The sequence below is a fragment of the Bubalus bubalis genome, chromosome 11 (genome assembly GCF_019923935.1).
Source record: "Bubalus bubalis isolate 160015118507 breed Murrah chromosome 11, NDDB_SH_1, whole genome shotgun sequence".
NCBI lineage: Eukaryota > Metazoa > Chordata > Mammalia > Artiodactyla > Bovidae > Bubalus > Bubalus bubalis.
In genome coordinates, this window is record NC_059167.1 from 40890469 (window position 1) to 40918363 (window position 27895).

The 27895-nt window shown below is 38.5% G+C and overlaps 2 long non-coding RNA genes across 4 annotated transcripts; one reads left to right on the forward strand and one right to left on the reverse strand.

Moving 5' to 3' along the window:
- Positions 1-540: 540 nt before the first annotated feature.
- On the reverse strand, positions 541-17733 carry LOC123328038. Of its 3 annotated transcripts, XR_006542765.2 has the most exons (5): positions 17502-17732; positions 7071-7217; positions 6243-6407; positions 5979-6106; positions 541-605 (listed from the first exon to the last, which is right to left on the reverse strand). It is a non-coding gene; the product is annotated as an uncharacterized LOC123328038 (long non-coding RNA). The 3 variants fall into 3 exon arrangements; XR_006542764.2 differs by lacking the exon at positions 541-605 and having other exon boundaries at positions 5631-6106; positions 17502-17733; XR_006542763.2 differs by lacking the exon at positions 541-605 and having other exon boundaries at positions 5631-6106; positions 6243-6344.
- A 5822-nt stretch (positions 17734-23555) lies between these two features.
- On the forward strand, positions 23556-24809 carry LOC123328290. Its single transcript, XR_006543134.2, has 2 exons — positions 23556-23879; positions 24303-24809. It is a non-coding gene; the product is annotated as an uncharacterized LOC123328290 (long non-coding RNA).
- Positions 24810-27895: the final 3086 nt, after the last annotated feature.

A 27895-nucleotide genomic window follows, 5' to 3' on the forward strand; every position in this document is an offset into this window, starting at 1 on the left:
TTACTTCATTTCAATTCTAACTGGCATTTGATTTCTATAAAGCTTAAATAATCTTTTATGATTTTTGCCAGTTATATTTCTCCTTAAAAAAATTGGCTATGACATGTGTTACTTAGTTGTGGCTCAGAGATTTTCTTCTCAGTTTGAATGATGTATTTATATAATCATGTCATATTTACTGAAAGTGTTTCCCAGCTTCATATACATTTATATGAAAATTTTATCTATATGAACATAAAGAAATTATTATATAATCAACCTGATCAGTCTTTTTCTTTCTGATCTGTGTTTTTATTTCTGAACTTAGAAAATCTCACCCAGAACTGCTACTTCTTCTCCTTCCCCCAACCAGAGTCCAGTAGGAAAGAAGGAAGAAAACAATACCATGTTTTGAGATCCCTACTTCTCTATGTGTTAATCATTCATTTGTATCCGACTCTTTGCGACCCCATGGACCACAGTCCACCAGGCTCCTCTGTCCATGGGATTCTTCAGGCAAGAATACTGGAGTGGGTTGCCATTTCATTCTCCAGGGGATGTTCCTGACCTAAGCGTCGAACCTGGGTCTTCAGCATTGCAGGCAAATTCTTTACCATCTGAGCCACCTGGGAAGCCCAACAGATTGATTTATATGCCTGTGCTATTTAATATGTATTATTCTATAGACAATAAAAATGTGATAAAAACATACCTACTATTTCACAACCTTGGTTTTTTCACCTTTCTTGTAATAACACGTTTTTCCCTGTCAGTAACTACTTATCTGATCATGTTTTTGAATATATATAGTTTTTATATACCCTCCAACTAATAAATATTTAGAATTTTTCAAATTAAAATTAAGACTACTATGATTTCCAAGAACAAATTCTGGTATTCGTGAAGCCAAGAGTCAGGGGAAAAGCATTTAAAGAAAGAATAATCAGCTGTGGCAAATGAGGTAGAATGATCAATTCACTGCTGAGAACCAACCATTGGATTTGGAAAAATGTAAGTTGCTAGTGGTCTTAACATAACAGTTTCCATGGCATGCTGGAGAGGAAAGTCTGAAGACGTAAGAGGTGGTAAGGACGAGTTGACAGTGAGTTACAGCAGATTTCTTGGGCTGTTTGGCTTTAATGGAGGACATTTCTAACAAGGAGGTAAGAGATGGGTAAAGACAAAAACTTACCCATATTTTTTAAGATGGGAGATGCTGGGGTTTGAGAGAACCAATAGAAAACATCCCTTTCATATCTGCCCAAATTCTGAATCTATGACACATAGGAAACAGGCAGTCGAAGATCAGAATATTACTTACTGAGAAAACTGTTAAGGTAGATGGATTAAGTCCATCAGCCATATGGACTAATTTTTTACAGAGCCAATATTTTACAGAGAATTAGGTAGACTTACCTGCCCAGTACCTGGCAGCCCTGAACAATTGTAGGGTTTCTCCACTGGGGTCTGCTCTTGTAATACATAATTTTAAGGAAATGAATAATAGGTGGATTTTCTTTAGGCAGGTAGAAGTCCAAGGAGAAAGAGAGAAGAAGCTGAGTTGAGCTTCTCTATTCACCAATCAGATCATTTCCCCATTCCCTGGAGGATGAATGAGTTCTTTCCTAACAAAAGATATCTCACCATGTCTGCTTACCGATAGAAATAGGAAAAACTGAAGTTTCAGGGGAGAAGACCAGAGTTCTTGAGTAGGTTACAGTAGATGAGATCTAGTACACAAGCATTTGATAGGAACTAGGGAAATTTATCCCATTTACTAGGAGAGGAGACAGAAGGTAAGGGTACAGATAAAGTGCAATTGACAAATCTGGTGTTGGAAAATGTATTTCTCTCTTCTGATTGTTCTTATTTCTCTGTGAAATAGGAAGCGAGATCATCAGTTATGAGTGAAAAGAGGAGAACAGTTTCAAAGAGACAGATGGTGTGAAATAATCTCCTCCAAGAGTGGGAAAGGAAATTGACTAGAGAGATGAAGACTGGCTGAGCAGTGCTGAGGGTCCACTTGAGTTTTGTGGTTATAAATTTAGAACGAGTTCATGCAGTGTAGTAATAGATTTTTTTTCTCCCCTGGCCACACTGCTCAAACGCAGGAAAAGATGAGGCAGAGAGCTTTATTTAACCAAGGCTGTGCTTTTGCTAGGTGACTCTTAGAGAGAGAGAGAGAGAGAGAGAGAGAAAGAAAGGGTGTTTCGGTTGTATGCAAGGGGGTGATGAAGCATGGAACTTGGTTTAGTTAAAGAGAACAGAAAGGATGAGAGGTACAATAAAAAGAAACAGGCAAGGGCAATGAACTGAAGTTCCTAACGGGGTCAAAGAAATGTTGATTTATGAGTACTGGGATAAATATGTTGAAAAGTTAGGTGTAACTGTTACAGAATAAAGTGCTTGAAATTGAGATATGTAAAAGGAAATGATAGGGTCCAGAGTTTAGCTCTGAGAGTCAGTAGCCAAGGGGGATGGGCTGAAGACATCATTCCAAGTAAAGAGGTCAAGATTCTGAGAGGACAGTTTGCGGGATGGACCATCTACATAACTGCTAAGATGATGCCAGAAACACTGGACCAAGTGCTAAAAGCTTCAATGAGTTGTATAACTGAAAGATTAGAGAATGATTTCAGGGAGGAAAAGTGGAAAGTAGCTTTGTCTACTTTGGGGTTCTGGAAGAAGATAGAAGAGAAAAAATATCTGAGAAAACAATGGCAAATAAGGAGGGCACCAGTTATATTGGGTCCACAGTGTGGGGACTGGGTGAGAAAAAGCAGGTACCACTTGAGAGGGCCTCAACTACTTTCTTTGACTTTTTTAGATAGATCATAAGATAAAGAGATGAATGTTCTTGGGAGAGACCACGGTTGTGGAAGATGATGCCAAAGAAAGAACATAAGATATAGAAAGCTGAGTGAAAGGATTTAGATGATTAGAGGACGTAGATCTGTATACGTGGAGATGTTCCTGTGTGTTCTTTGCTGACCTGGGTTCCTGGACGTCTGGAAGAGATAGAGGTAACTGAGGCATACGGGCATTAGTCCTGATGATCGCCTTGGAGAAGGCAGGTCCTTGATTCCATTTACAGCCTTTTTCTTGGTTATAATAGGGGAGAAGTGGAGCATCTGATTATGAGAATGGTGGTCTTACCATGGACTTACAGAAATCTGGAAAGTTCCTTAAATCCAGCTGAGGGAAACATTATAGTATACTGAGCTATTCACTTTGCTCTTTCTGTCCAGAATTTTCTCTGTGTCTGGTCTGTTTATTCTATGTAATATAATGTAATGTGCATGCATGTTCAGTCACTCAGTCGTGTCCAACTCTTTATGACCCCATGGACTATGGCCCTTCAGGCTCCTCTGTTCATGGGATTCTCCAGGCAAGAAAACTGGAATGGGATGCCATTTCCTCCTCAGGGACTCTTCCCCATCCAGGGATTGAACCTGCATCTCTTGCATTGGCAGGTGGATTCTTTACGCCACCTAGGAATCCCATGTAATGTAATTACATTGCAAACTTTGAAAAAAATTCCTCTGGATTTTTGATGATTAATTCTTAAGATTGATTTGAAGGTTAGTAGAAAAATATCAGAATCCTCCTCTTCCTTCCACTCAGAAATAAATTTTCTCCCTCCTCTGAATTTCTCATAACCCTTTACTTAGATCTCTCTTATAACATTTTATCACAATTATTTTTTATGAATGTCTTATATATATGACATATACAACTTTCTATTACACTGCAGTGCTCCCAAACTGTACCTTAAATATAGTGGTTCTGAAATAAATATATGAGGAATATTTGAATAAAAAAGCAATGAACAAGCTGGGAATCCAAAAGTCTGCATTTGAGAATCATTCTGCCTCTTACTAGGTACATAAACTTGAGCAAGTTATTTAACTTCTCATACTTGTATCTGTAGGATGGGAATAATAATGGTCTTCTCTACTTACAGCCGCTGAAGTAAAAAATGTGGAAATTAGATACAGTACTGGAGCATGCTTTGAAAACTCATTCAAGGAAGTGATTTGAAAATGACATTTGAAAAAATACTATCATTCATTACAAGACAATTTGATAATTTGCAAGAAGCACTCTATTATATGTCCAACAATTATTTTTTGGCTCAAATATGTCTTGAAGTAAAAAACCTGGCTAGGACACGGATGGTAATTAGGCCCTTTCATTCCACCATGAATGAAATACTTGACTTTAAAATACTTCATATACTTTAGCATGGAATTACTACTGAAGGTAGTGGCCATGAACTGACATTCAACTCTAAACAACAAAAACATGCTATTTCTTCATACCACACCAAAATCCCAACATTGCTTATTCCCTAGAGTTAAATATTATCTTTATTCTTGAATTCTATTTCAAAGAATATAGAGGAAAAGTATAGTACAGTGGCTTGAATTTGAATCCCAGTTTTGTGACTTAGTGAATTTAAAACTTTAACAGTGTTTCCTAATGGCAACCCACTCTAGTGTTCTTGCCTGGAGAATCCCAGGGATGGGGGAGCCTGATGGGCTGCTGTCTATGGGGTCGCACAGAGTCGGACACGACTGAAGCAACTTAGCAGCCTAACTTATAAAATAGAAATGATATTATCTTCCTCGTAAAGCTATTCTGAGGACAAAATATGATAATATTTAAAATATGTATGTGAGCATTTTGATGTGCTACCTGGCCAATGACAATATCTCAAAAAATGTTGGGCATTTTTAAAATCATCATAAAATATCTAGTAACATATGAAGGATGATAAATGAAATGGAAAACAAAGAGCTAATACAGAGAATCAACAAATCTGAAAGACTGTTCTTGGAAAAAGATTAATAAAATAACCAAACCTATGGGGAAATTGATCAAGAAAAGTAGAGCAAGAACACACAAGAAATGCTAGAGATGAAAGGGGGATGTAATTGCAGATACAGCATAGGTTAAAATTTAATAAGACAATATTGTTAATGCCAATAAGTTCAAAAAGTTAGACAAAAGAGATACATTTCTAGAAGAGAATTATAAATTACCAAGCTTAGGAAGAAACAGAAAGTTAAAATATTCCTACGAAGGAAGAAAATGAAAGTGTTAGTCGTTCTGTCATATCCAACTCTTTGCGACCCCATTGACTGTAGCCCACCAGGCTCCTCTGTCCATGGAATTCTCCAGGCAAGAATCCTGGGTGGGTATCCATTCCTTTCTCCAGGGGATCTTCCCAACCCATGGATCAAACCGGGTCTCCTGCTTTGCAGGTAGATTTTTTATCATGTAAGCCACCATATTCCTCCAATCCTTGAAGAAATTGAATTAGTAGTATCAAACCTTCTAATAACAGGTCAAGATAATTTTACAAGTGAGTTATACCAAAGCTTTAGGAAGCAGATAACCTCCATCTTATTCAATCTAGAGAACAGAGAAAGAAGTAAAGCTCCTCAAACTCACTTTGCAAGATGAGTAAAACCTGGATGTCAGAACTACAAGAATATGAAAAACTAAAATTGTAGTTTAATCTGACTCGTAAACATAGATTCAGTGACCTACCTAAACCAAAATTTATAAAATGAAGTCCATCAAAACAAACAAAAAATAATACATAGAAAAATAAGTATGAAATAAATATTTATCTAAGAAATAAAAGGTTGTAACATTATAAATCTACTGCTACATTTTTCAAAATTAATACTGAAAGAAGAAAAATCATATAGTCATCTTAATAGATGCAAATAAGGCAATTGATGAAATTCAACAACCTTAGCAAAAAAAAAATTAAAGAAATTTTCTTTAATTTGATAAAGTGTGTCTGCCACAAATCTATAATAAGCATTGTGATAATGGTCAAAAACTAGAATCATTCCATTTAATCTTAGGAATATAGTGAGGATACTACTATTATTACTTTGATTCAACAATGTACTAGAGATCTAGCTGGAGCAGTAAGGCAAGATAAAAGAAGATGTAAATATATGGAAAGGAAGTGTGCCTACCTGCTTGGGTTGCTATAACAACATATGATAAACTGGGTGGTTTAAACCACAGACCAAGGTTCTAGCCCATTTGGTTCCTGTTATGATCTTGCTTCCTGGCTTGCAAACAGCTAGCTTCTTGCTGTGTCCTTGTATGGCAGAAGGAGAGGGAGAGGGAGAGAGAGAGAGTAAGCAATCATGAAAGTAAGCTTCTGATGTCTTCTTATAAGGTTACTAAACCCATCACGAGGACCCCATCCTCATAACCTAATGTAAATTACTTACCTCCCAAAGGCCCCATCTTCAAATGCCATCACATTGAGAGTTAGGACTTCAACATAAGAATTTGGAAGTGAGGGAGGCAATAACTTGAGGCAACAATTCAGTCTATAGCAAGAAGATATCAAAACATCTAAATGATTGATTTTCTGCATAGGAAATCAAATGGATCTACAGAAAAATATTGTTGATAACTGTGATTAGCAAAATGGCTGAAATGGGATTAATATATAAAAATCAGTCACATTTTTTTTCTACCAGAAACAAATAGACAATAAATCTTTTGAAATATAAAATTTATAGTAGCAATTAAAAAACCATAAAATACCTAAGAATAAATCTTAGAAAGTGTCTGTAAGTATTCATAGAGAAAATTAGAAAACTTCATTAAACAACATTAAGGAAGATCTAAATAAATAGAAAAGTGGACCAACTACACAGAATAGAGAGCTCAGTATATAAGAGAACCTTACATATATGACAAAGTGAAACCATAAATAAATGGGGAGAGAATGTATAACTTAGTAGATGGTGTTGGGAAAATTGACTTACTTTAGGAAAAAAAAATGTAGACATCTCTATAACACTGTTTATAAAAGTGAACTATATGAATGAATTAAAAATCTAACTGTAAGAATTACATTTTAAAATTCTTAAAAAGAAACACAGGAAAATAACTTTGTAACTTAGAATATTGGTTTTCTATTGGTGTTAAAAAAATACCATAAACATAGTGGCTTAAACAACAGAAATTTATTGTCAGAAGTTTTAAAGATAAGGTGCCTATAAGTTGTGTTTCTTCTGGATCCTCTAGAAAAGAACTCCTTTTCTTACCTTTCCCTGCTTTTAGAGGCCATCTACATTCCTTGGCTTGTGGTCCCTTCTTCAGTTATCAAAGCCAGCATCGTAGCATCTTCAAATCAGGAAGGACAAGAACACTCTTTGACATAAATCACAGCAATATCTTTTTTGATTCATCTCCTAGAGTAATGGAAATAAAAACAAAAATAAATGGGACCTAATTAAACTCAAAAGCTTTTGCACAGCAAAAGAAACCATAAACAAAATGAAAAGACAACCCACAGAATGGGAAAAAATAGTTGCAAACCATGCAACTGACAAGGAATTAATCTCCAAAATTTATAAACAGCTCATACAGTTCAATATCAAAAAAATAAACAACCCAGTCAAAAAAAAAAATGGGCAGAAAACCTAAACAGATGTTTCTCCAAAGAAGACATACAGATGGCCAAAAGGCACATGAAAAGATGCTCAACAGTGCTAATTATTAGAGAAATGCAGATCAAAACTACAATAAGATAGCAGTCATAATTGGCCATCATCAAAACATCTACAAACAAATTCTGGAAATGGTGTGGAGAAAAGGGAACCCTCTTACACTGTTGGAGGTAATGAAAATTGGCACAATCACTATGGAGAATAGTATGGAAGTTTCTTATAAAACTAAAAACTCAGTTACCATATGATCCAGCAAACCCACTCCTGGGCATATATCCAGAAAAAAGAAAAAAACCATGGTTTGAAAGGATACATGTACACCAGTGTTCACTGCAGCATTATTTACAATAGCCAAGACATGGGAACAACCTATATGTCCATCAGCAGATGAACAGGCAGAGAAGGTGTGGCACATGTATAAAATGGAATATGCTGCTGCTACTGCCAAGTCGCTTCAGTCGTGTCCGACTCTGTGCGACCCCATAGAGGGCAGTCTACCAGGTTCCCCAGTCCCTGGGATTCTCCAGGCAAGAACACTGGAGTGGGTTGCCATTTCCTTCTCCAATGGATAAAAGTGAAAATTGAAAGTGAAGTCGCTCAGTCTTGTCCAACTCTTATATATTCAGCCATTAAAAAGAATGAAATAATGCCATTTGCAGCAATATGGATGGACCTAGAGACTATCATATTAAGTGAAGTAAGTCAGAGAAAGACAAGTATCATATATCATTTATGTGAGGAATCTTAAAAAAAAAATTATACAGATGAACTTATTTACAAAAGAGAATTCCAAACTCACAAACTTAGAGAACAAACTTACAGTTACTATGGGAGAAAGGTTAGTGGGGATAGTTAGGGAGTTTGGGATTGACATGTACACACTGATATATTTTAAATGGATAACCAAGGACTACTGTATAGCACAGAGAACTCACAACTTTTTGCATTTTGTTGCCCAATAAATCTGATACTATTTTGGTAAAACAAAAATTATATAATAACTTAAATGGGAAAAGAATTGGAAAAGTAATAGATACATATTTGTTTATAACTTTGCTGTATACCTGAAACTAGCACATTATTTTTAATCAACTATACACCAATATAAAATAAAAAAATTTAAAATACATCTATCTCTTCGGACCTCTGCTTCTGCCATTATACCTATTTCTTTAATTCTCACTCTCTTGTTTCCCTGCGTCCTTATAAGGACCCTCGTGATTACACTGGGCCCACCCAGATAATGAAGGAAATCGTCCCATCTCAAGATCTTTAACTTAATCATACCTGTAGAGTTTCTTTTTCCACGTAAGGTTATGTATTCATACATTCCAAGGATTAAGATTCAGATGTCTTTGGGGGCCATATTCTGTCTACCACACTTAGAAGCAGGAAAAGGACTCTTGGGGAATATTTCAGAAAGTTAAATCATAAAGGGGGGGTGGGAAACTGATTGCATCAAAATGAAGAACTTCTGAAAGTAACTGCAGAAGACACAAATAAATGGAAAGGTATTTCATGTTCATGGGTTAGAAGAATTAAATGTCCATACTCTCCAATGTGATCTACAGATTCAGTAAAATCCCTACCGAATTTTCAATGTCATTTTTCACAGCAATAGAACAAATAATCCTAAAATACGTATGGAACACACCACAGATGATCTCAAATAGATACAGAAATCCTGAGAACAGAAAACCAGAGGTCATACTTCCTGATTTCAAGCTATATTACAAAAGTAAAATAATCAAAATAGTATGGTAGTCTTATAAAATAGACACTTAGACCAATGTAATAGAATAAATCCACATATCTATATGGTCAGTTGGTTTCTGAACAAAGGAGCCAAGAATATACAATGGAGAAAGGATCAGTCACTCAGTCGTGTCCAATTCTTTGCGACCGCATGAATCACAGCACGCCAGGCCTCCCTGTCCATCACCAACTCCCGGAGTTCACTCAGACTCACGTCCATCGAGTCAGTGATGACATCCAGCCATCTCATCCCCTGTCATCCCCTTCTCCTCCTTCCCCCAATCCCTCCCAGCATCAGAGTCCTTTCCAATGAGTCACCCTTCGCATGAGGTGGCCAAAGTACTGGAGTTTCAGCTTTAGCATCATTCCTTCCAAAGAAATCCTAGGGCTGATCTCCTTTAGAATGGACTGGTTGGATCTCTTTGCAGTCCAAGGGACTCTCAAGAATCTTCTCCAACACCACAGTTCAAAAGCATCAATTCTTCGGCACTCAGCCTTCTTCACAGTCCAACTCTCACATCCATACATGACCACAGGAAAAACCATAGCCTTGACTAGACGAAACTTTGTTGGCAAAGTAATGTCTCTGCTTTTGAATATGCTATCTAGGTTGGTCGTAACTTTCCTTCCAAGGAGTAAGCATCTTTTAATTTCATGGCTGCAGTCACCATCTGCAGTGATTTTGGAGCCCAAAAAAATAAAGTCTGACACTGTTTCCACTGTTTCCCCATCTAGTTCCCATGAAGTGATGGGACCGGGTGCCATGATCTTCATTTTCTGAATGTTGAGCTTTAAGCCAACTTTTTCACTCTCCACTTTCACCTTCATCAAGAGGCTTTTGAGTTCCTCTTCACTTTCTGCCATAAGGGTGGTGTCATCTGCATATCTGAGGTTATTGATATTTCTCCCTGCAATCTTGATTCCAGCCTGTGCTTCTTCCAGTCCAGCGTTTCTCATGATGTACTCTGCATATAAGTTAAATAAACAGGGTGACAATATACAGCCTTGACGTACTCCCTTTCCTATTTGGAACCAGTCTGTTGTTCCATGTCCAGTTCTAACTGTTGCTTACTGACCTGCATACAAATGTCTCAAGAGGCAGATCAGGTGGTCTGGTCTCTTTCAGAGAGACCATCTGGTCCCATCTCTTTCAGAGTTTTCCACAGTTTACTGTGATCCACACAGTCAAAGGCTTTGGCATAGTCAATAAAGCAGAAATAGATGTTTTTCTGGAACTCTCTTGCTTTTTCCATGATCCAGCAGATGTTGGCAATTTGATCTCTGGTTCCTCTGCCTTTTCTAAAACCAGCCTGAACATCTGGAAGTTCACGGTTCACATATTGCTGAAGCCTGGCTTAGAGAATTTTAAGCATTACCTTACTAGCGTGTGAGATGTGTGCAATTGTGCGGTAGTTTGAGCATTCTTTGGCACTGCGTTTCTTTAGGATTGGGATGAAAACTGACCTTTTCCAGTCCTGTGGCCACTGCTGAGTTTTCCAAATTTGCTGGCATATTGAGTGCAGCACTTTCACAGCATCATCTTTCAGGACCTGGAACAGCTCAACTGGAATTCCATCACCTCCACTAGCTTTGTTCGTAGTGATGCTTTCTAAGGCCCACTTGACTTCATATTCCAGGATGTCTGGCTCTAGGTCAGTGATCACACCATCGTGATTATCTGGGTCGTGAAGATCTTTTTGTACAGTTCTTCTGTGTATTCTTGCCATCTCTTCTTGATATCTTCTGCTTCTGTTAGGTCCATACCATTTCTGTCCTTTATCGAGCCCATCTTTGCATGAAATGTTCCTTTGGTATCTCTGATTTTCTTGAAGAGATCCCTAGTCTTTCCCATTCTGTTGTTTTCCTCTATTTCTTTGCATTGATTGCTGAAGAAGGCTTTCTTACCTCTTCTTGCTATTCTTTGGAACTCTGCATTCAGATGTTTATATCTTTCCTTTTCTCCTTTGCTTTTCACTTCTCTTCTTTTCACAGCTATTTGTAAGGCCTCCCCAGACAGCCATTTTGCTTTTTTGCGTTTCTTTTCCATGGGGATGGTCTTGATTCCTGTCTCCTGTACAATGTCACGAACCTCATTCCATAGTTCATCAGGCACTCTATCTATCAGATCTAGGCCCTTAAATCTATTTCTCACTTCCACTGTATAATCATAAGGGATTTGATTTAGATCATACCTGAATGGTCTAGTGGTTTTCCCTACTTTCTTCAATTTAAGTCTGAATTTGGCAATAAAAAGGATAGTCTATTTAATAAATGTTGTTGGGAAAATCATTCTACATGTATAAGAATGAAACTTAACCACTATCTTACATCATACACAAAAATCAACTCAAAATGAATTAAAAACTTGAACTTAAGACCTGAAACCATAAAACTCCTAAAAGAAAACATAGGAAGTTAAGCTCCTGTGAGGATTGTTTGGACTTGATATCAAATACAAAGGCAACAAAAGCAAAGATAAACAAGTGTGACTACCTCGAACTAAAAACTTCTGTACAGCAAAGGAAACCACCAGCAAAATTAAAAGACAATCTATATAATACACTACGCTAAGTCACTTCAGTCGTGTCCGACTCTATGCAACCCCATAGATGGCAGCCCATCAGGCTCCCCTGTTCCTGGGATTCTCCAGGCAAGAACACTGGAGTGGGTTGCCATTTCCTTCTCCAATGCATGAAAGTGAAAAGTGAAAGTGAAGTCGCTCAGTCGTGTCCGACTCTTAGCCACCCCATGGACTGCAGCCTATCAGGCTCCTCCGTCCATGGGATTTTCCAGGCAAGAGTACTGGAGTGGGGTGCCATTGCCTTCTCCGAATCTATGTAATAGGAACAAATATTTCCAAGTTCTGTATCTGGTGAGATGTCAGAAGTTCAGAAATGAAAGAAGTCAAACCAATTAATCACTGAAGTAATAATTAGTAAAAGTTTATTGTGCACACACCAAAACAGACAGTCTGCAAACCAGGATCACTGAGGTTCAAGGGGATATTGTTGTAGAACAGTTATATAGTGAGAAAGCAGAGATCTTTATTCTTTACAGTGATTGGTCATTTCATTAGAATTTTCTTCAGTGGTAGGAAATTGGTTAGTGATTACCTCATATCAGCCTTGGTAAACAGTGTAAGTATTGCTTCTGATCTCCAGAAGCATAAGCAAGAAATGACCCAGATCAAGTTAGTCTTGCAAAGTGAGCTAAATTAAGCTTTGCCAATATGATTAAACTGGTTTTGTCTACTCAGGAAATTTTCAAGGTTGGTCTCCAATTTTTTCTTTTTAATTTTTAACAGGGTTCATATCTAAAATATACAGATAAGTCACACAACTCAATATAAAAAAAAAGATCAATTAGAACTAGGCAGAGGAACTAAATAGACATTTTTCCAAAGGGGAATACAAATGGGCAACAGGTACATAAAAAGGTGCTAAACTCACTAATCATCAGGTAAATGGAGGTTAAAACAGCAAAAGATATCATTTCACACCTTAGGACAGTTATCATCAAAAACACAACAAATAACAAGTGTTGGTGAGAATGTGGAGAAAAAGGAAACTAGTACAGCGTTGGCAGAAATGTGAATTGCTGCAGCCACAACGGAAAACAATATGGAGATCCTCAAAAAATAAACAATAGAACTGCCATATGATCCAGCAATTCTGCTTCTGAATACATATATTTGAAACAAGCAAAAGCATTATCTCAAAGAGGTATCTCTACCCCTGTGTTCACTGTAGCATTATTCGCAACAGCCAAAACATGTAAACAAATAACTATCCACTGATAGATAAATGGGTAAAGAAAATATACTGTTCTTTAAGGTAATACTGTTCAGTTATTAAAAAAAAATCTTGCCATTTGCAACAACATAGATGGATCTTGAGGACATTATGTTAAGTGAAATAAGTCAAAAAGAAAGACAAATACTGTGTGATCTCACTTATAATGTGGAATTTAAGAAACCTGAACTCATGGAAACAGAGAATAGATTGGTGGTTGCCAGAGATGAGGGGAAAAGGGTGAAGTTGGTCAAAGGGTACAAACTTAACAGTTATAAAATTAATAGGCTCTGGGGTAAAATGTACAGCATGGTGATTACAGTTGACAATACTGTATTGCATATTTGGAAGTTTCTAGGAAAGTAGATTTTATTTTCTTGGGCTCCAAAATCACTGTGGCTGGTGACTACAGCCATGAAATTAAAAGATGTTTGTTCCTTGGATGGAAAGCTATGCCAAACCTAGACAGTGTATTAAAAGCAGGGACATCATTTTGCCAACAAAGGTCCATAAGGTCAAAGCTATGGTTTTTCCAGTAGTCATGTGTACAGATATGAGAGTTGGACCTTAAAAAAGGCTGAGCATCAAAGAATTGATGTTTTTGAATTGTGGTGCTGGAGAAGACTCTTGGGAGTCCCTTGGGTTGCAAGGAGATCAAACCAGTCAATCCTAAAGGAAATCAGCCCGAATATTCATTGGAAGGACTGATGGTGAAGCTGAAGCTCCAATACTTTGGCCACCTGATGTGACATGCTGACTCGTTGGAAAAGACTATGATGCTGGGAAAGATTGAAGGCAAAAGGAGAGGAAGGGGGGTCAGAGGATGACATGGTTAAATAGCATCTGTGACTCAATGGACATGAATTTGAGCAATTCCAGAGATAATGGAGGATAGAAGAGCCTGATGTGCTGAAGTCCATGGGTTCACAAAGAGTCAGATAGGACTTAGCAACTGAACAACTACAGGAGAGTAGATCTTAAAAGTTCTCATCCTAAGAATAAAAATTGTAATTATATGAGGTGATGAATGTTAACTAAACTTGTCATTATTTCACAATATATACATATGTTAAATAATTTTGTTGTATATCTTAAACTAATAGAATGTTTTATGTCAATTATATTTCTATTGTGGTTTTTGTTCAGTCGCCCAGTCGTGTCCAACTCTTTGCAACCCTATGGACTGCAGCACACCAGGCCTCGCTATCCCTCACCATCTCCTGGAGTTTGCCCAGGTTCATATTTATTATATCCAGACATCTCATCCTCTGATGCCCTCTTCTCCTTCTGCCCTCAATCTTTTCCAGCATCAGGGTCTTTTCCAATGAGTCGGCTCTTCACATTAGGTGGCCAAAGTATTGGAGCTTCAGCTTCAATATCAGTCCTTCCAGTGAATATTTGGGGTTGATCTCCCTTAAGATTGACTGGTTTCATATCCTTGCCATCCAAGGGATTAAATTTTAAAAATAAAGAACTTCTCTTCAGCAAAAGATATTGTAGAAAAAGTTAATAGATATAAAATTTAAAAGAAGGTATTGCTTAAAATAGATAAGGGATTAATACCTAGAATATATAAGAATGCCTTAGCCAGCAGTCCTAATGGAAAAATACTCATCTCATCACATCACAGGAAAATGACAGCAAAGGAAATCCAAAAGGGAAAAAATCATGTCAAGAGATTCTAAAGTCATTAGTAATCAAGAAAATAAATGTTAAATAAAGTTATATTCTCTTATACCTACAAGATTAGAAAGTTGGATAATGCAACAGGAATACAGGGAGTGGGAACTACACACTGAAACCATTCTGAGAGAAATCTGTCAAAATGTAGTGCTCTATCCATATTCATCATCTATGACAAAGCCCTTCTCTAAGTGAATAACCCCCAAAGAAATTTACCTCCACACAACTGAACCAGGTTCTTCGTGGAACTATTATTTGTGTGTATGTGAGCACGGCAGGGTGAGTTGAAGTTAACTGGGGGAATGAATAAATGAAATAAAGCAGCTTCACATGTTGGCATTCTATATAGCCATTAGCAAGAACCATCTAGATAGACATACAAGCACTTAAATGTATCTGAAAAACAGGACTGAGAAGAGTAATAAATGATATTATAGAAAAGCATTTACAGAAATTAAAATACAAACAAAAGCATATGTTACAAAAACACTGACTAAAAGATTCACATCAAAATAATTAGAATTTTGCTAACGATGGGCAAGGGGGAGGAAGACTGGGAAAGAGGGATGGAGCAAGAAGGGAAGGAGGAAGGGAAGGGGGATGGAAGGAAGGGCCGAAGAATGAAGGAAGAATGTTCAAGGATCTAAACACTGAATATTGTAAATACATCAATTCTCTCCAAATTGATTTATAAACTCAATAAAATCCTAACATAAATTCCTATACGATTCTAAGTGAAACCTGACAAGTTGATTCTAAAATTTATGTAGAAGAACAAAAGGTTAGAATGGTTACTGTACTCTTCAGGAAGAATAACAAGACAAGGAGACTGCAAAAATCAAGACTTACTGCAAAGCTTTCACAGTTAAGAATATGATCTTGTAATGTGTAGCAGACAGACCCATGAATATAATATAGAACCCACATTCTTGGAAACCTGATACATGATAGGGGGCTAGTATATAGACTATGCAATAAATAGTAACATGGCGAGGCACTTGGTTATACATTTGAAAAAAGAAAATGGATTCATTCCTATTCCATGTATATAAACCAGTTACATGTATAGTGTGAAAACAAAACTTGAAGATAGTCTATTTAGGAGACAAAATAGAATATCTTTATGATCTTGATGTCAGACATGACTCCTTAAACAAGATTAAAGAGGTAGCTATAATAAAATATTGGTAAATTTTGACAGTTAAAATTTAGAACTCCTGTTCATCAAAGGGCTTCATAAAGAAAGTAAAAGGGCATTTATCACATGTAAAATTGAAATATCTGTAGTATAGGTTTTTTTACAAAGTATTATATATCAACAAAACTAAAAAAAAAAAGCAGAAGAAAAACAGCCAAAAGACATGAATTCAAAATAGGAGGTATGAATGGCAGATAAACATTTGAAAAGGTACTCAGGCTTGTTCGTATTCAGAGAGGCATAAATTAAAATCCTAAGGATGTACTATTTCATACACATCAGAGTGGTACATTTTCTAAAGTCTGATAACACTGAATGTTGCTGAGGAGCTAAGACACCCTAGCTTTCATATTTGGCTGGTGTGAATGTACATTTGTAAAACACCAAATCAATTTGGCATTAGGGAGCGAAACTGATGGTGAACCTACCCCATGGTCCTGCTCTTTTGCGCATATTTTGTGCCCTAGAGAAAAGTTTGCATGTGTACACCAGGAGTCAGGCAAGAGAATGTTCCCAGAAGCACTGCTCTCATTAGCAAATGAACCAGAAAGAGCACAATGCCCATAGTGAAGCAAAATGGGTAATACACTGGGAGGTAGGCATAACATAAAATCCCCTACAGTGTCTTGAACCACATTCATTCATTCATTCATTCATACTGCATTCAACTACATTCATAATATACACTACATAGATTAACACGGATGAATCTCAAAAATCAGATTGAGTGGAAAAAGCAAGTTGTAGACAACCACATATGGAGAAGGCAATGGCACCCCACTCCAGTACTCTTGCCTGGAAAATCCCATGGACAGAGGAGCCTGGAAGGCTTCAGTCCATGAGGTTGCTGAGGGTCGGACACGACTAAGCGACTTCACTTTCTCTTTTCACTTTCATGCATTGGAGAAGGAAATGGCAACCCACTCCAGTGTTCTTGCCTGGAGAATCCCAGGGACAGGGGAGCCTGGTGGGCTGCCGTCTAGGGGGTCGCACAGAGGCGGACACGACTGAAGTGACTTAGCAGTAGCAGTAGCAGACAACCACATTACATATCCTATTCATGCAAATTCTGAAACCATAAATGTAACAATGCTTGTTTAGGGATAGTTACATATGTAACAAAGCCCCAAATGAAAGAGAATTATGAACAGTAGATAGAAGCAGGAAGAATTCAACTAGGGACATATTAATATAGAACTTTTAAAAAAACTTTTATTTCTTAAGCTATGTGCTATGTACATGGGTTTTATTTTTCTTTTTGCTCTGTAGTATATACATATATAGACACACAGAATGTATATATAAATATCTGTTATGTTCATTATCATATTTGTATTCACATTCTTTTGTGTGTATTATTTCATGATAAAACTGCAAACAATGAAAGAAAAAAGTGAAACTTCCAGTTGGTGTATAAAAGGTTTCCAGTATAAGCTGATGTTCAGGCTCCATAACTTTCCCAAGCCTAGAATTTCCATATCTTGTGGCTTTATGCCAAAGTAATTCCACAAAGCCTGTGGCTGGGAACATACACTCTTACACAAGTCTGAAAGACACACACACACACACACACACACAGATGGCAACCACAGTTGTTACCCTTCTTTCCCCTTTCGAGCTCCACTGCTGAGACTGGCAAATTAGCAGGCTTTTATCTTGGATGGAAGCGGGCATCACGGAGAACAAAGCCAGTCAAAATGCCGACCATCTAGATTTCCTTCTATACCTGAAAGAGAAGAGGGCTGAGGCACTGGTGGGGAACTTGGCAGAGCCTAGGGGGTTTTCATGCAGGAGGGAGCTGTATGAATAGTGCTGGGGAATGCTGGCCTGTGGGAAGGACATGCATGGAGTTGACCTTCTGAGAGCAGTATTAGGCATATCAAATGTAATCACTGTCCTGAGAATTCCTTCTTCCCTTTGACATTGCTAAAAATGGAATCAGTTGCAAACAGTATGTGACTGTGTATGGTAATTTGGGTAAAGCTTGTCAAGGGTAACATGTAGCCAGAAACATGGTATGGTCTGGGATCAAAATATTATTTTTAAGATGATGTTATTTCTCAAGCTTCCTCAGGAGTTTACAAATCTATTCGGAAGATTTGCCTGAGTTCAGTCACGTCCACAGTCCAGATAGTCTCATCACCACATTATTAACCCAAGGTTGTATCCTTGGGAAGCTTCTGGCAGCAAGGAGCTGGGAAGGTAAACAAGCACACACTCCAAAAACAGGGGGAAGGGTGAGGAACCTTCAAATGCCCAGGTCCAGCTTTCAGTTCAAGCCAGCAGGCAGTCACCTATTCTTTCCCCTGACAGATGAAATGGTGCAGCTTTCAGAGTAGCCAATGCTATTTCAGAAGACTATTCAACCCTTAAAGAAAAGAGAAAAAAACCTTTGCGTTCTCCCAAAATACTCTCTACACCCTGACAGTAGCTAAGCAGCCCTTTCTAGTAAACTGCCATGGTGGGGGAAATATCACTCACTCAGCTGTAGGCAGTCCCAGGGGACTACCTTGGACTAACAGAGCCATGTCAGGCCTGTAGCAAAGGCCAATGATATCCAGGAGACCTGGGGAGATTTTCAGAGTGATTGCAGCTAGTGAAAACACCATGTTCTTTCTATAAGTTTTGTTTTCTTGTGAATTGAGATCACGTGACAATGGAGCAAGTTCCATCTGAGCCTTCAGTCAAACATAATTTTTGACATGATTTTTCTGCCTTTGGCTCACTGTTAAGTCTACCTCTGCTAACAAATACACTTAACTTTAGATGTTTTGAATTATAGCAACTGTAAAACCAAGGGGTCCCACCCACCAGCTGTAAGAAATTTGTATTAATTCTAGGAAATGGAAAGCTTTTAAAGAAAGATGTTTGGTTTTCTCCCAGTCATTCAAGTGTGTCACCGGACGTAATAAAATCATACCAAATTGTGTTTTTATTTTGTCATGAAGAATGCTGACCTTGAGGGATATGACATGATGTGCCTATGTAATGGAATTAACTTGAAGAGAGTCTACTTTTTTTTTTTAATGCAAACCCAGTAAATTGTTAGAATGGCCTGGATCTCAAATTGGCTTGATGTCCTAGTCTATTCAGGGTACTACTAAAAAATATTACAAACTGGACAGCTTATAAACAACGTAAGTTTATTTCTCATAGTTTTGAAGGCCGGAAGTTCAAGGTCAGGGTGCCAGCATAGTTGGGTGGGGCCCTGTTCAGGGTTGCAGACGTCTTATTTTTTGTATCTTCGCATCAGGGAAGAGGCATGGGTTAACTTTCTGGAGTCTCTTTTGTAAGAACCCTAATCCCATTCATGAGGGGTCTACTCTCGTGATCTTATCACCTCCCCAAAGGTGCCACCTCCTAACACCATCACTTTGGGCATTAGGTTTTTAACATATGGATTTTGGCATGGCGGCACACAAGCAGTCAGATCATAGCACTTAGGTTACTTCCCCAACTTCTTAACTGCTTCCCCTGGATGCATGGTACAAATAAGAGAATCTTTCAAAAGTCAGGAAAAGGAGAAAGAAAAATGGAATGTAAACAGGAAGGAAGGATAAAGATGAGAAGGAAGAAAGAGAAGCAAAGATGAAATGAAGAAGGAGAAGTATGAAAGAGGGCAAAAAAGTAGATGAGAGTAGCGGGAGTTGAAAAAAGGGAGGTGAAATGCCCATTTAACACTCTGAACTGAGCAGGTTCCCACAAGGCTCAAGGAGGTTCCCAGTGATATTGCAATGTCCCTTTGGTGGAAGCATCAAATTAAGGGTTTCATTGCAAATTATTTTTACTCTTTTTTTTTCCTAAGAGAAAGTACTCTATTAGATTAACTAGCCATCTGAGCGTGGAGCCTGCCTGTACTGGTCTAATTAAGATCTAGTTTCCAACAAGTAAGGGGAAGGATGCTCTGTATCCTAAGCCCATCTGCTCCTGCGTGACCCTTGGCCCATTCAGCAGCTCTCAGAACAGTACCACGTGGACAGCTCACAACTGAGGGTTACAGAAACAGGATCTAATCTGGAAGGAGTAGAGTATATTTTGCCCACTGAGTTTTGTCTATTTGATGTAAACACACGCACATGTGTATAGGCACATACATATATGTAAACAAAATGCTTGGATTTAAGGCTTTTCAGATAATTAAGCAGGGACATGTTACCTATCATTGTGTCTTTCTGTAGCACAATAAGATACCAGTGTTTTCAAGCCAGTGGTGACATCTGCTCAAGGATTTCTGTAACAAGACCAGCCCACCACACAATCACTAGCTGGCTGGCTTTGGTGCCCCATTCTTTCTCCGTGTCAGCAGCCCTGAATGACAATGTCACGCTTTCTTATGGTCCTGAGGACACTCAGGGAGTCTGTCATTTATTTGTTTAACAAAAAGAAGAGCTCATTTCAAAAGCACACAGTGACGAGGCGCTGGGCCATACCAGCTAAATCCTACTTTTGTATTTGATGAGCTTTATTGAGGATTTGCATACTCAGTAAGGAAAATTGACAGTCACTCAGTCAGCTCCATGTTATTTCACATCCTATCAGTGCCTCTCTTTTGTCCAGTTTGAACCCCTGGAATATTCCTCTTAGTTTGTAAAGTTTTGCCATTCCGGCAAGGATACAATCTTAGCATTATGTTGCCAGGATGAAATGGGGAGAAACATGAAGTCCTTCGCAAATGATATCTGAAAAGAAGGATAAATTCATAAACTGTTACGTAGCTAGTAACCTAAATATTTGCTTGAAAAAAGTGAAGTGAAAATTTTAGTCACTCAGTCATATCCGACTCTTTGTGACCCCATGGACTGTAACCCATTATGTAGCTCTGTCCATGGAATTCTCCAGGCAAGAATATTAGAGTGGGTAGCCATTCCCTTCTCCAGGGGGTCTTCCCAACCCAGAGATAGAACCTGAGTCTCCTGCATTGCAGGCGGATTCTTTACTGTCTGAGCCACCAAGGAAGCACTATTCAATTTTTTATTATAAGATTACTGGAACATTATTAGAGTGTTATGCAAATGAGATAACGAAAGTTCACAGGTAGAGCATAAGGTAGCCTGAGTGGCTCTCACACTTACTGTGCCAGTCACATTACTATACATCTTTATACATTGTCTCTAAGTCTTCACCACTAACCCAACAGGCAAATATCAGTATCCCCATTTTACAGATGAATAGACTGAAGCTTAACAAAGTGAAGTGACTTGCCAAGGTTATGGGCTAGTAAGTGGAAGAACAGAGATTCAAACCCTGCCTGATAGACTTCTCTGCCTAACCCATATCCTGGATTAGACTGTTCAAATCCTGACTCAGCGATGCTGTGTGTATATATTGGTATATGACTATGAGTGGATCACTAAACCTTTTTTTACTCAGTTTCTTACCATAAACTACAAATAATAATAGGAGCTATCATCACAGAGTTGTGAGAATTAAATGAAATGACACAAGTACTTAACAGGGCACTTAACCACATGCATGATATGTGTCCATAAATATAGGTATTATTTAAAATGTTTGTAATGAATAGATACAATCACCCTTCAGTGTATGGCACTTGTTCCTTTCTCTTGGTTCTAACAGATCTATTGTACTTGTGTCTTTTAATGAAAGCTTACTCAAATCTGTTTTGGAACCAAAATGGGTATAAGTAACAAATGCTTGAATTGATTTCAGATTTTGCTCCACTGAAGGACCTGTTGTAGAAATGTTTCCCCTGTCCCCTTCCAGTGGCCCTGAGCAGGAACCGTCCATCTACATGATGGCACCATCTGGTGACAATGAAGTGGTGCCCTCCCTGCATTTCATCTCCAGCAAGACAGACAACAGATGATTAGTGAAAATAAAATTTTAGTTGGAAATTATTTGGGAATGGTTCAACTCTCACATATGGATGCAGCCTGACTGGAACTGGAAAGATCTAGCCTATTTGGTTTCTTGTCAAGGTCTTGAGAAGAGCTCTAAAAAACATCTCAGGCCATCTGGCCTATTTTTTTCATATGTGTGACTCCTACAAGGAAGTGTGGTCAGAGAAGATATACAGAAGCTCCCAGGTGTCTTCCTTAAAAGACAGCAGAGGCTTGCTCTGTGCACCTCGCGGGTCCACCCCTCCTTCATTGTCTGGCTATGTTCTGAACAAGAGGCAGATGGCTGTACTTTAAGGCCAGCTAGAAGAAACCCCAAAACACCCAGGCCAGGATTCAGGCAGATAACTGGTTTGACTCTAAGTCCATGCTCTTTCCACTGAGCCATTTTTTCAAGGCCTTATTCACAAAAGTTTACTCAGAAAAACACATAAGATACGTGTGTAAAGAACAGAATGAAGTCTGAGCAAGGTCAGTATTGATTCCATGAACTTTGGAGTGAAAATCTCCCCTACATAGTAAGTGTAATAATGGGCAAGTAAATAAACCTTTCCAAGCTGCAGTTTTTGCACCTATAAACTGAATAATAATATTGAAAATATTTAATGAAATAATCAGTGTAAAGTGTTTAACACAATCCCTGGCATAAAAATTGTACCCACCCTCTATTCTCATCTCCTTCCTCTCCTCTTTCTTATTTTCTAATTTAGAAGAGATACCAGAAGCAAAGCACTAAGTATTTTAAAAAGAGAAAATCTTCTTATCTGGGTTTTAAGATATTTCAGTTTTTTGAGGTAATCAGTTCCTATCCCTAGAAATTCTGAGACTAGGCCTAGAAATCTGCATTTAAAAAGTATCTTTGTTGATTATTTTTCAGGTGGACCATGGATCACATTTTGAGAAATGTTTGGTTGGGCAATAACATTGGACAAATAGGTGGAAGGAAAGACAAAGAAAGAGGAAAAAAATACAGGCTATGAAGGTGAATGCCAGACAACCCTAAATGCTGGACTACAAAACTAGAAATTAATAGTTAATGAAGCCATTTTATGTTTTTTAATAGAGTTTTTAATCCAATCTTTATTTAGGAAAAGCAATTTGGTAATTGTATGTTGGAAGAGAAGATCATTGAATTAGGTATCTTCTGTGTGTGCTGCTGCAAGGTGAGGTAACAGAAAGAACTGATAAACATTGGAAAGATTTTAAAAATGTTGTGTGGGAGGTGAATGATGACGAACTTGGATTTGAACGTGTTCTATTGAATGTGCTGTCGGGACACGTAGCAGTCAGGGAAAATGCGGATCTATAGTTGCTAAGGGAAACGTTAATGAAATCTATGTCATTCCCCAAGTTTGGGAACTTTTTTCTTTTGTAAATATGAACGATAACGTCACCACCAACAATAATAGTTTGCACAAAAAAGTGACTATGATTATTTCTACCTTACACATTCAACTGCGTCGGGATCATATGATTGGTTTGAACTGTCATCACCATCAGTTAGCAAGTTCCTAAGCTGCCTTCCAGCAGCTGAAGAGCAGAGCGAACGGGGACTGTGTGTAACCCAGTGCCACCAGTGGCGAAAACCCACAGAGCGCATACAGTTGCCCGGAGCTGAGGCCACACGCCCAAGCCTGTAACTCAATACTCTTGTCAAAGTAATTGGCCACAGGTGGTCCACACAGCTGGGTGAACAGCTGAGCCTGTTCACTATTTTTGAGGCTGTCTTAACAAGTTGCTTGAAGTTGGGTGTGCTGATCTCTCTACTGTACATGGTTCTCACCCTGGAGTGATTTTTGCCTCTTAGGGGATGTCTGAAGACATTTTTTATTGCCATGACTTGTGGAGGTGTTGCTATTGGCACCTAGAGGGTAGAGGCTGGGGATGCTGCTAAACATCCTATACTGCTCAAGACAGCCCCCTGCATAACAAATAATTACTAAGTCCAAAGTGTCAATAGAACTAAATTGGAGAAATCATGCTCGATTAAAACACAGACCTGGGCTCCACCTCTAGCAAATTTGCTTTGCTTTGTTTAGCAGAACGCAATGGCTGGGTGATGATCAGGACACAGAAGATGACTTATCCCTGAACTTTCCAGGCCTTGAACTTGAGAAAGGTATTAATGGGTCCTGAATTTGGCAATGGAGTAATGTGTTTCCTCTCATGTGTGCATGTGTGTGTGTGTGTGTGTGTGTATGTACGTGTGTATGAGAGAGAGAGAAAAGAGGAGGGGAAGGAAGGGGAGGGGAGGAGAGGGGAGGAGAGGCGTTGTTGCGAAAAATAATTTGCAAGCAGAGACAGCAATCCAAATCTGAACAAAGAAAATCGTTGAATACTAAGCCCCGACAGCACATGCATAGCAATGCCAGGATAGTGAATGATTGGGATGACTCTAACCCAATAACCTCCAATAAAATGCACACAAATTGTATACAAAAAGCAGAATCCCTCCTCTCCCCTCCCCTGCAACAGCAAGCAACAAAAAGCAAGTTATGTAAATTCAGTCCTTCACCAACATTTATCCTGTAATTTTCTACAGATTGGCAGTGATAGCAGGAGTGGAATAAGAATATTGAAAAGGCCGGGAAGAAATGGCATTCCCACGGTCAGTACTGGCAGCACTTCACCCAGAAGACCGGCATGGGGAATTTCCTGTCCGGATGTAGAGAATCTGCCCAGCGGGTGGTTCTGGACAGTGGGGAAGTAGGGAGGGCTCTGCGGGGGCACAACGATCATGGAAACAGTGGTCTGTAGTACAACTCTTGGTCCAGTCTAACCCCCATGAACCCTGTAGGTATGAAAGCACTGGTTTGGAAAGAGCAGAAAGGTGAGCAAGTTTGGAGACACTCTGACAGGGTTACGTAGGGGAACATTTGTTCTTCTACACTTCACATTGTTTCCTATGCGTAATCTTACCCCTTAAATCAGGGTCAAGAAACTGACCCTAGCCTCCTTTTAAAAAGCAAAGGTTATATAAGCTATCAGCTCTAGAATCTGCCACCTTAGGACTGATGACTACAATAAAGAATTTCTTATGAAATTCAAATGGAAGTTGCCAGTGAACTTTCCTTTTCAAAAGAAGCATTGACTTTTCCTAGGATATTTTCTGTTCCTCTATTGCTGTGACTCTGGGGTGCCTTCCTATTCCACTGCCTTGCTGTCTGTATTAGTTTCCCATGGCTTCCATAACATACTGCTACAAGCTAAGTGGCTCAAAATAACACAGATCTATTATTTTGTGGTTCTGGAGCTCAGAAGTCCAGCATGGATTTCACTGGGCTGAAATCACAGTGTCGAAAGTGCTATATTCCTTCTAGAAGATCTATGGAAGAATCTGGTTTTTTGCCTTTTCCACGTTCCAGAGGACACTTGTATTCTTGGGTTCAAGCTCCCTTTTATCTTCAAAGCCAGCAGTGGCCTGTTGAGTCTTTCTCATTTGGCATCACTCTGACATTGGCTCTTCTGCCTACCTATTCCATCTTTTAGGAACCACTGTGAGTACATAGAGCCCACACAGACAATCTAGGATAATATGCCTATTTTAAGGTCACCTGATCAGCCACCTAACTTCCATATGTAGACCTTAACCTCCCCCTTGCCATGCAACATAATGTATTCATGTAGCTTCTGAGGATTAAGATGTAGATGTGTTTAGAGGAGCCATGACTCTACCACAGCTTCTCTATCTGATCACCTTTGTGGCTCTGGGTTAGCAGCTCATGGAGGGCACATGTAGTGCCAACAAGTGTCCACAAATATTATATATATACTCGTCATCAGGATTGAATTCATGCACATTTGTATATCTCTTAGCTATGTTGCTTAAACTACCTCCAAGAGAAACAAATATTACATATATGCTTGTGTAAACAAAATAGAAATGGGGCATGGGGTAGGGATAAATTAGAAGTTTGGGATTAACATATACACACTGCTATATACAAAACAGATAAACAATGAGGGCCTACTGTATAGCCCAGGGAACTATATTCAGTATCTTGTGATAACCTAAAATGGAAAAGAACCTGAAAAAGAATAGATTTAAATATACATATGTAACTGAATCACTTTTCTGTACACCTGAAACAAGCAACATTGTGAATCAATGATCCTTCGATTACAAAATAAAGGGAAAAGATAAATGGATATATATATATATGTGTGTGTCAAATGAATGAATTCAGCTTCCTGACTTAACTATAAATTCTAAAAATAAATGTAATTAATAGAATCTTTCACCCTTACAACTGATAAAAACCCTTCAGGGACCATGCACTCCATCTGTGGGCAGCTTAGCCAAGCTTCCAGCTTCACTCTGACTTTGGTGACTCTGTCTCTTGGCCTTTTCAGGATTTAGTCATTTGAGACCAGAACAGGCAAGGGTTTTTTTCCCATCTTCCCCCACATAATCAAGATACTCAGTTATGCAAACCTTGCTCTTTTACAGCAATACCCTTTATCTGTTTGATTTTTTTTTAATCATCTCAATTCAGGATGATTTAAAAAAAAAAATCCCATGAATTTTTTCTAACTAATCAACCCCTTTCCCATTCACTCCAGGGTTTGGGCTTAGGAGTTCGGACTTGAATGAGGTCAGTCAGTCACTGTGGAGTTTTTCTTTCCTGGACTCCTCTGAAAAGTATTGAGCCCATCTGGACTCAGATTTATTTTCCTATTAGGTTGTGTGAAATTCTGACAGCTGCAAAAATAATTATGATGCTGAAATAGAACATAAATGCATGTGTAGAACAAACACATTTTATCCTTTCTCAATTAAAAGAAACGATTTGCCCTTTTATCCTAGAGACTATTAAGGACAGATTTAACTTTCTGTTCTAAGGGGAGGATTTAATTGATGGAGGTTTTGCTGGAAACATGCACTCCTATGCTGGGCTCCCTCCACCAGTCACTGTGTCCAAAAACTGCCTCATTTAGATTACTGGTTTAAGGATGCTAATTTTTAATATTAGCCTAATCAAAATACATTCCCAAAATACTGTTCTTATTTGCCTAATTCTATGATTCAACCCCTTTCATCTAATATGTTTGCTCTAAAACAGAGGGAATTATGTAAACATCTGGCCACCAGTTGTGACAGTCATTAATCATAATATGTTTTGCGCCCCAGTTCATTAAAGAATAGCATTTGGTCCAAAGTTATCCAACAATCAGTGACAAAGTTAATAGGAAGCTACATCGTCTCACAACCTCCTTCCTCAGTCTCTGACAACTACGTTCACCAGCATCAAGCTGCTCCTGGCAGCGCACTGATTGTGGGGAGTGAAAGCTACCACTGATTGAGCTTGAGTCCTTCCTGAAGATCAAACACTCTGTGATGCACTGAGTACATTTCCACTTTATTCTTCACAATCATGGGGGGCTTTTGTTGTTCCCATTTCATAGATAAGAAAACTAGAGCTTAGAGATAGACATTAATCTGCCCAAAGTCATACCACTAAAAAGTGGCAGAGATAGAAACAATTTTTTAGAGCTCCATAATTCCCGAAGCCCAAATTCTTACTGTTTTTTCTAACCCTTAAAGATACGTTTTTCTAAATTGAAAAAAAGGAGAACAAAAAAGATTATAATGGGGATTTTTATTTATAATGGAATGGAAAAATATATTTATGGGGTAAAATTTGTAAAATTATTTTAAAAACGTACTTTGGGTAATTCCTTGCTTTGTGCTATCTATAGTCTTTTTGCCATTAGAATGGCTACTTAGGACGTGCTCCATGAGATTTGTCTTTGTCTTGGAATTCTCAACTCAGTGTCCTCACTTCATAGCATTGCTCTGTGCTGAAGAGACGTGCAGTTTCATTACTGGGGGACAGGGGTGCCCCTGTACACTTTTTAGTGGTCCCCGTCTATCACAGTAGCATCATCAGCTCTGGCTGTCCGCTGTCTGGACTGCCCCCTTCACCCCCACATTTCCCAGGTGTGCTCTGCTTCTTGCTCAGCTGCACCCATGTCCAGCCCCCTCTGCCACTCCTCCCTCTCCTACATCACCTTTTCATCTGTTGCCTTGCATCCCACCTTTCCTGGTCAAGTCTCAACCAGCTGTGACCCTCTATTCTCTTTCTTAATTCAGCAAGTGTCCCTTAAGGGGCCATTATATTAGTACCTCAAGTT